Here is a 12,095-nt window from a genome sequence, read left to right as displayed (position 1 = left end):
GCTTGTTTGTCAATTTAACATGACATTGTTCATCTGCAGACAACATGGCTAATAGCACAGAGCCCTGAGCAGTTCTAACAGCCGAGAGCAGAAGGCCAGCAGGGAACTAATCGATAAATGAAATGATAATTTGAAGTGAGTGCAGTTGAATCCCAAAATGACTTAGGTCCTTAGATAACATCTCAAAATTAGATAAAGGAGCTTCAAGGGGGGAAACGGTAGGCCTGGGGAAATCTATGGCAAATAGGGCTATTTTTCTTTTGGAAATTAGTTTTGAGCAGCTTAACGTGGAGCGATATCTTGATGTGGGTATTAATGAAAGAATTCACTCTCTGTTTTTTTCAGGACATCCACACTTGTGGCAGCTGCAGTTATTCCCATATAGCCTTTTTAAAGTGAGCAAATGGGTTAGATATGTTCACAACCCAACTGCTCCGACTCACTTACACACAAACTGTCTCTGTCCACTGCGTTTAACAGCCCCACAAATACATTCTTAATTTGTGTGATCATCAGCTTTAAACCAACAAACTACTGCAAGTTACTTTCACTGGTTTGAAGAGTGTTAGCCTAGATTGCTTACAGGAACAACACTATTCCAGGATGACCAGATGACAGGCTGTGTATTATTTATTTATTTATTTATTTATGTTTATTGCAGTCTGTATTTCATATAACTGTTATATGAATAAAGACCATAGGCAGATCTGCTTAGTAAGATGTTCATTGGTAAATTTGTTGCATGATATAAATGCACAACATGTGTTATTGCACTGAATACCAATATCCTCTGTATACTATAAGGTTAGGAATTTTAATGCTGTTCACATATTAGCCATCAGATGGCAGCATTGAGGTCTTTGTCTCTTAGAGCACTTTCACTGTGCCACGTTAGACTTCTTTAGATTTAAATGTAAATAAGGGCAGAAGACACAAGCATCACATAAATAACAAATGCTTCAAAGCAAAAAAATAAATAAAAATAAAACATCTAATCATTTAAAGTCTACAGTAAGCTCTACCCATACAGAAATCTGATACTGTATATGAACAAAAAACTATGTTCATAAATGTGTTTTTTTAATGATAAAAAAGAGTCACATACTTTATAATATATTGAACATATATTTCAAAATACAACAAAAATGTCAGTTTTCATATATGTAACATGTATTTTTCTAAATACTAGAGGAAATATATTAACAATAAATGTTTTGTCTTTGCTTGAGCTGCGTTTGGAACAGGAGCAGCGGCGCTCTTCCAGGCTGAAGTACAGAGCTTGGTACACCAGGAGGGGTCTTCCGCCGTGACCCCGGACCCACCTATGGCCATACCGTACGTCACGCTGATGAAGATGGGACTTCAAGACGACCTGGAGGCGTTCCTTGAGCTCTTTGAGTGGACGGTGGGAGCATGGAACTGGCCCAGCACTCAGTGGGTGGCCTGTCTCGTGCTGCTGTTGTCCGGGAATGTGTGTGGATGGGTCCTGCAACAAAACATTTCGGTGTGTCGTGTGTGATTCGTTGACTGGGGAGGCAGTGCCAGGGCCGTCTATGTCAGCTCCACGTCAGGAGGACATAAGGGAGGGGTAAGTCTCAGCTTCCCCAGCCCTTAGAGGATTCCTGGCAGGGGATTTCCCTCTGGAGTAGACACGAGAAAAGATCAAGTGAAAGTGATTGATGGTCAACGCCTCCAGCCAGACATTGCACTCGCATATCTGTATTTTTCAATTATCAAGGATCTGTTGTATCATGTGATGCAGGACATTCAGACAAAGGAGGATACAACCCAATTATTAATACCACGGAGCTGTCTGGAAATGTTATTCCAGATGACTCATTAGTTAGGTCACTTAGGGCAGGAAAAGACTTTGAACCATCTAATGGCCCGTTTCTATTGGCGGGGCATTTGCGAGGATGTTCGCAGGTGGTGTGCGGCATGCTGGGAATGTCAGCTGGTGAATCCGCTGGCCATCCCAAGAGCACCATTGTGCCTCCTTCCATTAATCGAGGTCCCCTTTGAAAGAATTGGTATGGATCTCGTTGGGCCATTAGAGCAGATATCACACAGACATTGCTTTAGATTGGTTCTGGTGGACTATGCAACGCGATATTCGGAAGCAGTGCCTCTGCACAACATTCCAAAATAAATCCTCGCTGATCAGAGCGTTACGTTTATGTCACGTACACTACGCAAACTGTATGAATTATTGGGGATTAAATAGATTCGGACCAGCATTTACCACCCCCAAACGGACGGCTTGGTTGAATGATTTAATCATACCCTAAAGAATATGATCCTTAAGTTCGTGCACGAAGACGTTCGAAATTGGGACAAGTGGCTCGAGTCCCTATTATTTGCATTACGAGAGGTCCCGCAAGCCTCCACGGGGTTTTCACCATTTGAATTATTGTACGGGCGTCGACCACATGGCGTGCTCTACGTCCTATGGGAAAATTTGGAGGAGGGACCTTCAAACAGCAAAAATGAAATTCAATACGTTCTTGACCTGAGACCAAAACTCCATTCACTGGGGCAATTAACACAGGAGAATTTGCTCCAGGCTCAGGAACGTCAAAGCCAGCTGTATAATAGGGGTAATTGGCTATGGGAATTTACACCGGTAGATAAAGTCCTTGTATTGCTCCCTACATCGAGCTCTAAATTACTTGCCAAGTGGCAAGGACCCTTTGAGGTCACACAGCGACTTGGGGAAATCAATTATGAGGTGAAACGAATGGATAGAGGCGGAGCACGTCAGATTTACCACCTCAAACTCCTAAAACCATAGAGAGGTGGTCCCCGTGACTTTGGCGATGGTGGTTCCAGAGAGGGAGGAGCGCCGACTGGAGGTGAACTTAAAAGTCACCGATCGAGTCACCCCGGTCACTTGTGGGACCACCTCTCACCATCCCAAATCATGGAGGTTGCCAGGTTGCAAGGAGAATTCTCCGACATGTTCTCGCCTCTTCCCGGTCATACAGATCTCATTGAGCACCATATCGAGAGGACCCCAAGGGTAGTGGTACATAGTTGCCCCTACCGATTACCTGAGCACAAAAAAAAGTGGTTAGGGAAGAATTAAAGGCTATGCTGGATATGGGGGTAATAGAAGAATCCCACAGTGACTGGGCCAGCCCGGTGGTTTTGGTTCCGAAGAGCGACAGTGCAGTTCTGTGTGGATTATAGAATAGTCAATGCGGTGTCTAAATTTGATGTGTACCCAATGCCTCGGATTTATGATTTATTTATTGGTTAGGCACGGCTCGCTTTTATTTGACACTGGATTTAACAAAGGGATATTGGCAGATCCCCTTAACTCCAATGTCCCATGAAAAGATGGCATTTTCCACACTGTTCAGATTGCACCAATTCGTGACACTTCCGTTCGGTTTGTTCGGGGCCCTGGCTATGTTTCAGCGGCTCATGGAATGAATCTTTAGACTGCAAGCTGCTTACGCCACTGCTTATCTAGACGACATTTTACAGTAATGATTGGCAATGGCACTTGCAGCATCTGAGGGCTGTCCTGAGGTCGTTGAGATGGACGGGACTCACGGCAAACCCAAAGAAGTGTGCAATTGGGCGGGAGACTAAGTACAGCACGATAGAGAAGGAGTGTTTGGCCATCAAGTGGGCAGTCCTCACCCTCCGGTACTATCTGTTGGGGCATGCTTTCACCCTCTGTTCGGACCACACCCCGCTCCAGTGACTCCATCGCATGAAGGATACCAACGAGTGGATCACCCGTTGGTATCTGGCTCTCCTGCCTTTTAAGTTTGAGGTGGTCCACAGGCTGGGGACGCAGATGGCTGTTGCAGATTTCCTCTCCAGAAAAGTGGGGGAGTAAGTGACAGGCCGGATGGCTCCCCGGCCTGAGTCAGGCGATGGGGGTATGTGGTGATATGGGCGTCCTTACCGCTCTTCCTCTCCTGGCCTCGCTCTCCACAGACATCGCTCAGCCAGGAGAGGAAGAGCGGTAAGGATTGACACCTGTGGTAAATCACCTCTAACAGCTGTTTTGTGTTGCAGTGAGAGCTGGAGGGGGTTAAAAGGGCAGTCCAGACTGCTGAAGGGGAGAGAGAGAGACCAATCTGAGTGTGTGTGTGTGTGCCCTGCTGAAAAGCAAACCTTGTGTGTTATACTGAAAAGTAGCGTAAATAAAGAAACTTACGTGGATTGTTTATCCGGCTCCCCCTTCCTCCTTCCTACCTGAACAATTGACTTATCACAGCGTTTTATCCATTAAAATTTGTAAAATGGAAGTTTACTTAATCCATTTGAGTTGGGACAACATAAATATGTTTTGTGGTGTTAATGTAGCATTGATGAAACTTGGCAGGGGATTTCCATTTCCCAGCATTCTTTGCATGGGACTGGATAGGACGAAAAAGTGTTGAAATTATGTGTTATTTTATGCATTTATGAGCAAGATGAGAATATTAAAAGATTTGTTGATGTTTAATGTTGTTATATTGGCATTTAAAAAAGAGTGTCTGTTATGCAGGAGTATTGGTGGTTACCATTATGCTGAAGAATGGTGCTTGTGCTTAGTTTGATGATGGATTGATTCAAGTACTGCTTAGCTCTTTAAGCAGTCGCTATTAATTTGACAGTGCCACAGTTTCACTGTCCTTACACTTGCTCACCTGACATATACAATGCATTCTGAAAGTATTCAGACTCCTTAAAAAAAAAAAAAAACATTATGTTGCAGCCTTATGCTAAAATGCTTTTAATATTTTTTTCACATCAGTCTACACCATACCCCATAATGACAAAGTAAAAACCAGATTTTTGATAATGTTGCAAATTTCTTAAAAAGAAAAAACTTAAATATCATACTGACATAAGTATTCAGACCCTTAACTCAGTACTTAGTTGAAGACCTTTGGCAGCAATTATAGCCACAAGTCTTTTTGGGTATGATGCGACAAGCTTTGCACACATGAATTTGGGGATTTTCTGCCATTCTTCACTGCAGATCCTCTCAAGCTCTGTCAGGTTGGATGGGGACCGTCGGTGGACAGCCATTTTCAGGTCTCTCCAGAGATTTTGATTGGGTTCAAGTCCAGGCTCTGGCTGGGCCACTCAAGGACATTCACAGAGTTGTCCCTATGCCGCTCTTGCATTGTTTTGGCTGTGTTTAGGGTCATTGTACTGTTGGAAGGTGAACCTTCGGCCCAGTCTGAGGTCCTGAGTGCTCTGGACCAGGTTTTCATTAAAGATATCTCTGTATTTTGCTGAGTTCAGCTTTCCTTCAACCCTGACCAGCCCCCAGTCCCTGCCACTGAAAAACACCCCCACAGCATGATGCTACCACCACCGTGCTTCATTGTTGGGATGGTATTGCTCAGGTGATGAGTGGTGCCTGGTTTCCTCCAGACATGACGCTTGGAATTGAGGCCAAACAGTTCAATCTTCATTTCATCAGACCAGAGAATCTTGTTTCTCACTGTCTGGGAGTCTTTTAGGTGCTTTTTTATGTGTCTTGCACTGAGAAGAGGATTCCGTCTGGCCACTCTGCCATAAAGCCCAGATCGGTGGAGTGTTGTAGTGATGGTTCTACTTCTGCAAGTTTCTCCCATCTCCACACATGATCTCTGGAGCTCAGCCAGAGTGACCATTGGGTTCTTGGTCACCTCTCTTACCAAGGCCGAAATGTTTTTGTAGCCTTCCCCAGATCTGTGCTTCAACACAATCCTGTCTCTGAGCTCTGCAGGCTGTCCCTTTGACCTCATGGCTTGGTTTTTGCTCTGATATGCATTTTCAGCTGTGAGACCTTATATAGACAGGTGTGTGCCTTTCCAAGTCATGTCCAATCAATTGAATTTGCCACAGGTGAACTCCAGTCAAAGTGTAGAAACATCTCAAAGATGATCAAGAGAAATGGGATGCACCTGTGCTAAATTTCAAGTGTCATAGCAAAGGGTCTGAATATTTACATCAATGTGATATTTGCAAAGTTATCAAAAATCCAGTTTGTGCTTTGTCATTATAGGGTATGGAGTGTAGATTGATGTGAAAAAAAAATATTCAAAACATTTTAGCATAAGGCTGCAACATAACAAAATGTGAAAAAAAATTAAGGGGTCTGAATACTTTCTGGATGCACTGTACTAATGATTAATAACATTAATTAAGTTGGTCCAACATAAGAAAAGTTATTAAATAAACCTTAGCAAATTGTGGTTGATGAACCTAATGAAGTTGAGTTAAAACTATTATAGTACAATAATTTGACCTAATCCAACTACATTATGTTGGCTCAATGAAATTTAATCTGAAGTAAAGACATTAAATTAATTGAGTGTATATTCTCTGAAAACAAATCTTTATATCTCATGCAGTTTTGCTTCCCAAGTTAATATATCTTGTTTTGATGGTGTTTAGATCTTTTTACTGGAAAACAAGACAAAAATACTGATTTAAGAAAATGATTTTTTGCAGTGTTTTTCCAGGGCTAGATGATACACTACTTGATGGGCAATAATACCTTCACTGTGCAAGGTGAAGGCAGGTTCAGTTACTGATGCACACTCCTCAAGAGTTCTTCTGAAAAAGCCTTCAGAACAAAGTAAATATATCTGTTGTGCACATAGTGTGTATGCAAGAGGGAGTGGATTACTGTTTTCCTCCAAACGATAAGCTTCTGTCTGGACACACACATGTGTCTCTCTCTGACAGTTGCAGTGTGTGAGCAGGGCCGTAGCTTAGTGCTGGAGGCCCTTATTTATAGGACATTTGTTGCACTTGACATTTATCATTGCTTCAAGGCCGTGAACTTCATGCAAACAGCATTGAAGCATTCAATATGCAGGGCTTTGGGCCTCATACTGGGGCATTAACACAAGTCTTTTCACGCTGAGATAAATCACTTCCACTGTGCCCACAGACAAGAGCACAGACGTTGGGGTTGGGAGCCACATCCTCGGGATAAGGGCAGAAAGACAAGGCTTCATCTTCTTTTTATCCTTGACTAATTGTTGTGTGCATTGATACAAATATCACTAACCATTACAGAGAAGTCTATGTTATTGCGTTGACGCCGGAGGTACTTACCAACAGGACTGTTTCTAATGGTTGGGTAGCCAAATACGCCTCCTCTGGAATCAGATAACGCAAAGAAATATTACTGAAGTCAAATCATATGAATGTTCCAAAAAAAATACAAGACAGATCATTTTAAATGATTATTTAATGACAAATTATTATCCTTGTAGAACTACATTGTGACTTCAAGGGCTTAAAGGAATATTCCGGGTTTAATACAAGCTTAATCGACAGTATTTGTGGCATAATGTTGATTACCAGAAAAAATAATTTCGACTCATCCCTCCTTTTCTTTAAAAACAAAAATCGAGGTTACAGTGAGGCACTTACAATGGAAGTGAATGGGACCAATTTTTGGAGGGTTTAAAGGCAGAAATGTGACACTTATAATTTTATAAAAGCACGTACATTAATTATTGTTAAAACTTGTGTGTTATTTGAGCTGTAATGTTGTTTAAATCATAATTTACCAGGATTACAGGGTTTGCAGCATCATTTGGTCATGGCAATGAAGTTGTAAAATTGGATATACCTGTCATGATTCACTGTTGTTTTGCCCTGTGTTTTGCCTTTGTCATCTGTCTCTAGTCTCCCTTACACTACATTTCCCATAATTCACTGCCCTGATCACTACCAGCTGTTCCCTATTGTTCTCACCTGTGTTTCATTTACCTCATTTATCCCTGTGTATATATTGCCCTGATGTCTGTTTTACCTTTGTCAGTTGTTGTGTTTCTCTCCAGTTTGTGCTCCAGTTTCTATCCTGTTTGTTTATGTTTGTTTACGTTTGTTTTTGCTTTCTGGTTCCCAGTCTTGCCCTGTTCCAGCGTTTATCCTGTTTTGTATTTTGTTTAATTTTTTCCATTTAAGTTAAGCTGCTCCTAGATCCCACTCTCGTGACCTTCAAACGTTACATAACAACTGAACCGAACAAAAATGGATCTAGCGGCTTACTTTGTCCAGTTGAGCCAGGCGGACTTACCCATAAAGGAATACCCCCATCTTTTCAGCACTGTTGCCAGCTACACAGGATTTGCCGATTCCCACCTGAAATCTATTTATCGGAACGGACTCTTAGCTCACAGGTGGAGGGATTTGCTAGAGACAGGAGACTACACTTGGGAGGAATACGTGAGTTTAACACTAGAAACTCTCGGTTCAGAGGATCCTCCTCTCCCTACCCTGAACCTGGCTTCCAAACCTCCCACGCCTGGGTCTGCTCCACGCCATGTCACAGCCACGTCTGGGTCTGCTCCACACCATGTCACAGCCATGTCTGGGTCTGCTCCACGCCATGTCACAGCCACGCCTGAGTCTGCTCCACGCCATGTCACAGCCACGCCTGAGTCTGCTCCACGCCATGTCACAGCCACGCCTGAGTCTGCTCCACGCCATGTCACAGCCACGCCTGAGTCTGCTCCACGCCATGTCACAGCCACGCCTGAGTCTGCTCCACGCCATGTCACAGCCACACCTGAGTCTGCTCCAAGCCATGTCACAGCCACGCCTGAGTCTGCCAGCCTCGTCTGTCCCAGAGCCAGCATTGCCAGCCTCGTCCATCCCAGATCCAGCATACACATCCGCCCAGAATTGGAGGAGGAGAAGAAGGACTTCTCCCGAGTCTCTGTTCATGCCCACGACCACAGAGGTCATTCCCAAGTCTCTGCCCGTGCCCACGACCATAGAGGTCGTTCCCGAGTCTCTGTCCATGCCCACGACCATAGAGGTCGTTCCTGAGTCTCTGTCCATGCTCACGACAACAGAGGTCGTTCCCGAGTCTCTGCCCGTACCCACGACCACAGAGGTCATTCCCGAGTCTCTGCCCATGTTCACGACCACAGAGATCGTTCCCGAGTCTCTGCATGTGCCCACAACCACAGAGGTCATTCCCGAATCTCTGCCCGTGTTGAGGACCACAGAGGTCATTCCCGAGTCTCTGCCCGTGCTCATAACCACAGAAGTTGTTCCAGAGTCTCTGCCCGTGTTCATGACCACAGAGGTTGTTCCTGAGTCTCTGCCCATGTTCATGACCACAGAGGTCATTCCTGAGTCTCTGCCCGTGCCCACGACCACAGAGGTCGTTCCCGAATCTCTGCCAGTATTCACGACCACAGAGGTCGTCCCGAGTCTCTGCCCATGCCCACGACCACAGAGGTCATTCCCGAGTCTCTGTCCATGCCCACGACCACAGAGGTCGTTCCCAAGTCTCTGCCTGTGCCCATGACCACAGAGGTCATTCCCGAGTCTCTGCCAGTGTTCACGACCACAGAGGTCATTCCCGAGTCTCTGCCCATGCCCACGACCACAGAGGTTGTTCCCAAGTCTCTGCCCATGCCCATGACCACAGAGGTCATTTCTGAGTCTCTGCCCATGCCCACGACCACAGATGTCATTCCCGAGTCTCTGCCAGTGTTCACGACAACAGAGGTCATTCCCAAGTCTCTGCCCATGCCTACGACCACAGAGGTCATTCCCGAGTCTCTGCCTGTGCCCACGACCACAAAGGTCATTCCCGAGTCTCTGCCAGGTTTCACGACCATAGAGGTCGTTCCCGAGTCTCTGCCTGTGCCCACGACCACAAAGGTCATTCCCGAGTCTCTGCCAGGGTTCACGACCATAGAGGTCGTTCCCGAGTCTCTGCCTATGCCCACGACCACAAAGGTCGTTCCCGAGTCTCTGCCAGTGTTCACGACTATAGAGGTCGTTCCCGAGTCTCTGCCCATGCCCACGACCACAGAGGTTGTTCCCGAGTCTCTACTCATGTTCACGACCACAGAGGTCGTTCCCAGTTCTCCTGGCCACCCTCCTGATCTGCTCTGGTCTCCCAGGTCTCATGGCTGTCCACCTGATCTGCCCTGGTCTCCTTGGTCTCATGGCCATCCGCCTGATCTGCTCTGGTCTCCTGGGTCCCCTGGCCGTCTGCCTGATCTGCTCTGGTCTTCTGGGTCTCCTGGCCATCCGCCTGATCTACTCTGTTCTCCTGGGTCTTCTGGCCATCCACCTGATCTGCTCTGGTCTCCTTGGTCTCATGGCCGTCCGCCTGATCTGCTCTGGTCTTCTGGGTCTCCTGGCCAACCACCTGATCTGCTCTGGTCTCCCTGTCATGGCTGTCCGCCTGATCTGCCCTGGTCTCCTTGGTCTCATGGCCGTCCGCCTGATCTGCTCTGGTCTCCTGGGTCCCCTGGCCGTTCGCCTGATCTGCTCTGGTCTCCTTGGTCTCTAGGCCATCTGCCCGATCTGCTCTGGTCTCCTTGGTCTCCCAGCCTTCCGCCTGATCTGCTCTAGCCTCTTTGGTATCCGGCTCCATCTTGGCCCTGCCTCCCTTATCTCCCCTCCTTGGGTGTCAGGAACCACCCATTGGGGGGGGGGGTTATGTCATGATTCACTGTTGTTTTGCCTCTGTCATCTGTCTCTAGTCTCCCTTACACTACATTTCCCATAATTCACTGCCCTGATCACTACCAGCTGTTCCCTATTCTTCTCACCTGTGTTTCATTAACCTCATTTATCCCTGTGTATATATATTGACCTGATGTCTGTTTTACTTTTGTCAGTTGTTGTGTTTCTCTCCAGTTCATGCTACGATTTCTATCCTGTTTGTTTACGTTTGTTTTTGCTTCCTGGTTCCCAGTCTTGCCCTGTTCCAGTGTTTAGCCTGTTTTGTATTTTGTTTTATTTTTTCCATTAAAGTTAAGCTGCTCCTAGATCCCTTCAAACATTACAATACCTGTAACTTTACACAGAAAAGGTTAGTAAGCGATTGTTAACACACTAAAATTATGTTAACATGCATTTTATTTACGTCTTGTGGCTATACTTTGAAAATAGACCAAAAATATGGATGACTTATCTTTCAGTCACAGGTGTATCCAATTTTCTTCCAATAAAAAGCTTGCTAGAATGATAATATTCCCTTCTCCTAATATCACTTGTGATAGCAAGGGGTTTATGGCTGTAACTTAACTAACAGCCATTGGCTATGAGCACACTGCTCATTTCCTGCTGTAGTCAGCCTCCAATTAGAAGCCAACTGCTGCAATTCCATATGTGAATCATGATTATTGATTAGTGATCATCAACATGGAAAAGGTTTCCAATGCTTCTGCTTCTGGTGATAAAATACAATCCAGCTGTATTTTTCTTTCATTGACAGTGCAGAAAATGTGTCAATTCATTATACAGTAAAAAAAAAAAAAAACGTATTGATTAAAATTGTTAATGCTTTCCAGATAAAAATCCTATCATCTAAAAGGACATACAGGGACAGTGTATGTTTGAAAACAACATCCAAGGCACATACAAATCACACACAGACACACACATACACAGATAACGATGAACTAAGCTGATTACTAAATTAGCATGTCAGTGGGAGTGTCACTCATTCTCTTTCCTGACAAATTAATCATTGGTAGTGACTGACAGTAATTTGAAGACTGTACTGAAAACTGCTTCAGAGGACTAGAAGTCTCGAGATGACTTCAGCATTTACTGCATTTGATTCCATGCTTCGAAATGTGTGTGCGCGTATACATATGTGCACATATGTCAGTGCATCTCCGCAGCCTTGGAGCGGGTGGTCTGGCTAGCTCTGTGGCCTGTGTCTGGACTCATCATGCAGATGTTGTGGATCTCTGCAGCTATTTTTGGAGCAGGGTGATGACAGCGTCAACTGGAATACTCTTCCCACTTCACAGCAAAAGGTCAGAGAAAATTAAAGGCTACATGAATTTGTAAGAAACCCCCTGTCTATAGACATTAGCCTCTAAGCCAGAGCCACTCAACCTGATGAGAGCTGGGCTGCACACAGAGGTCCTTATTGCTTCAGCTCCAACACTTCACTGATTCACCATTCTCTACCAGGAATGAGAAGAGAATTTGAATTTCGTTCCCCAAAGTATGACGGTGTCGCACAAGATCCAATCCCCCCGCAGTTAGCTTTACAGTATCTGGGTAAGATGTGCCACTTGAGTTTATATTCCATTCATATGACATATAGAGAATTAAATACATTTAAATCTATATTAAATTAAAGCTAATGC

General features: G+C 44.9%; 1 pseudogene; it reads left to right on the top strand.

Moving 5' to 3' along the window:
• Nucleotides 1–1,324: 1,324 nt before the first annotated feature.
• Nucleotides 1,325–12,095, top strand: part of LOC127412036 (catechol O-methyltransferase domain-containing protein 1-like) — a 41,191-nt pseudogene continuing 30,420 nt past the window's right edge.

Source organism: Myxocyprinus asiaticus, chromosome 21, assembly GCF_019703515.2.
Source record: "Myxocyprinus asiaticus isolate MX2 ecotype Aquarium Trade chromosome 21, UBuf_Myxa_2, whole genome shotgun sequence".
NCBI lineage: Eukaryota > Metazoa > Chordata > Actinopteri > Cypriniformes > Catostomidae > Myxocyprinus > Myxocyprinus asiaticus.
The sequence above is the reverse complement of the archived record's forward strand: the minus strand, read 5'-3'. Positions and strand labels throughout refer to the sequence as shown.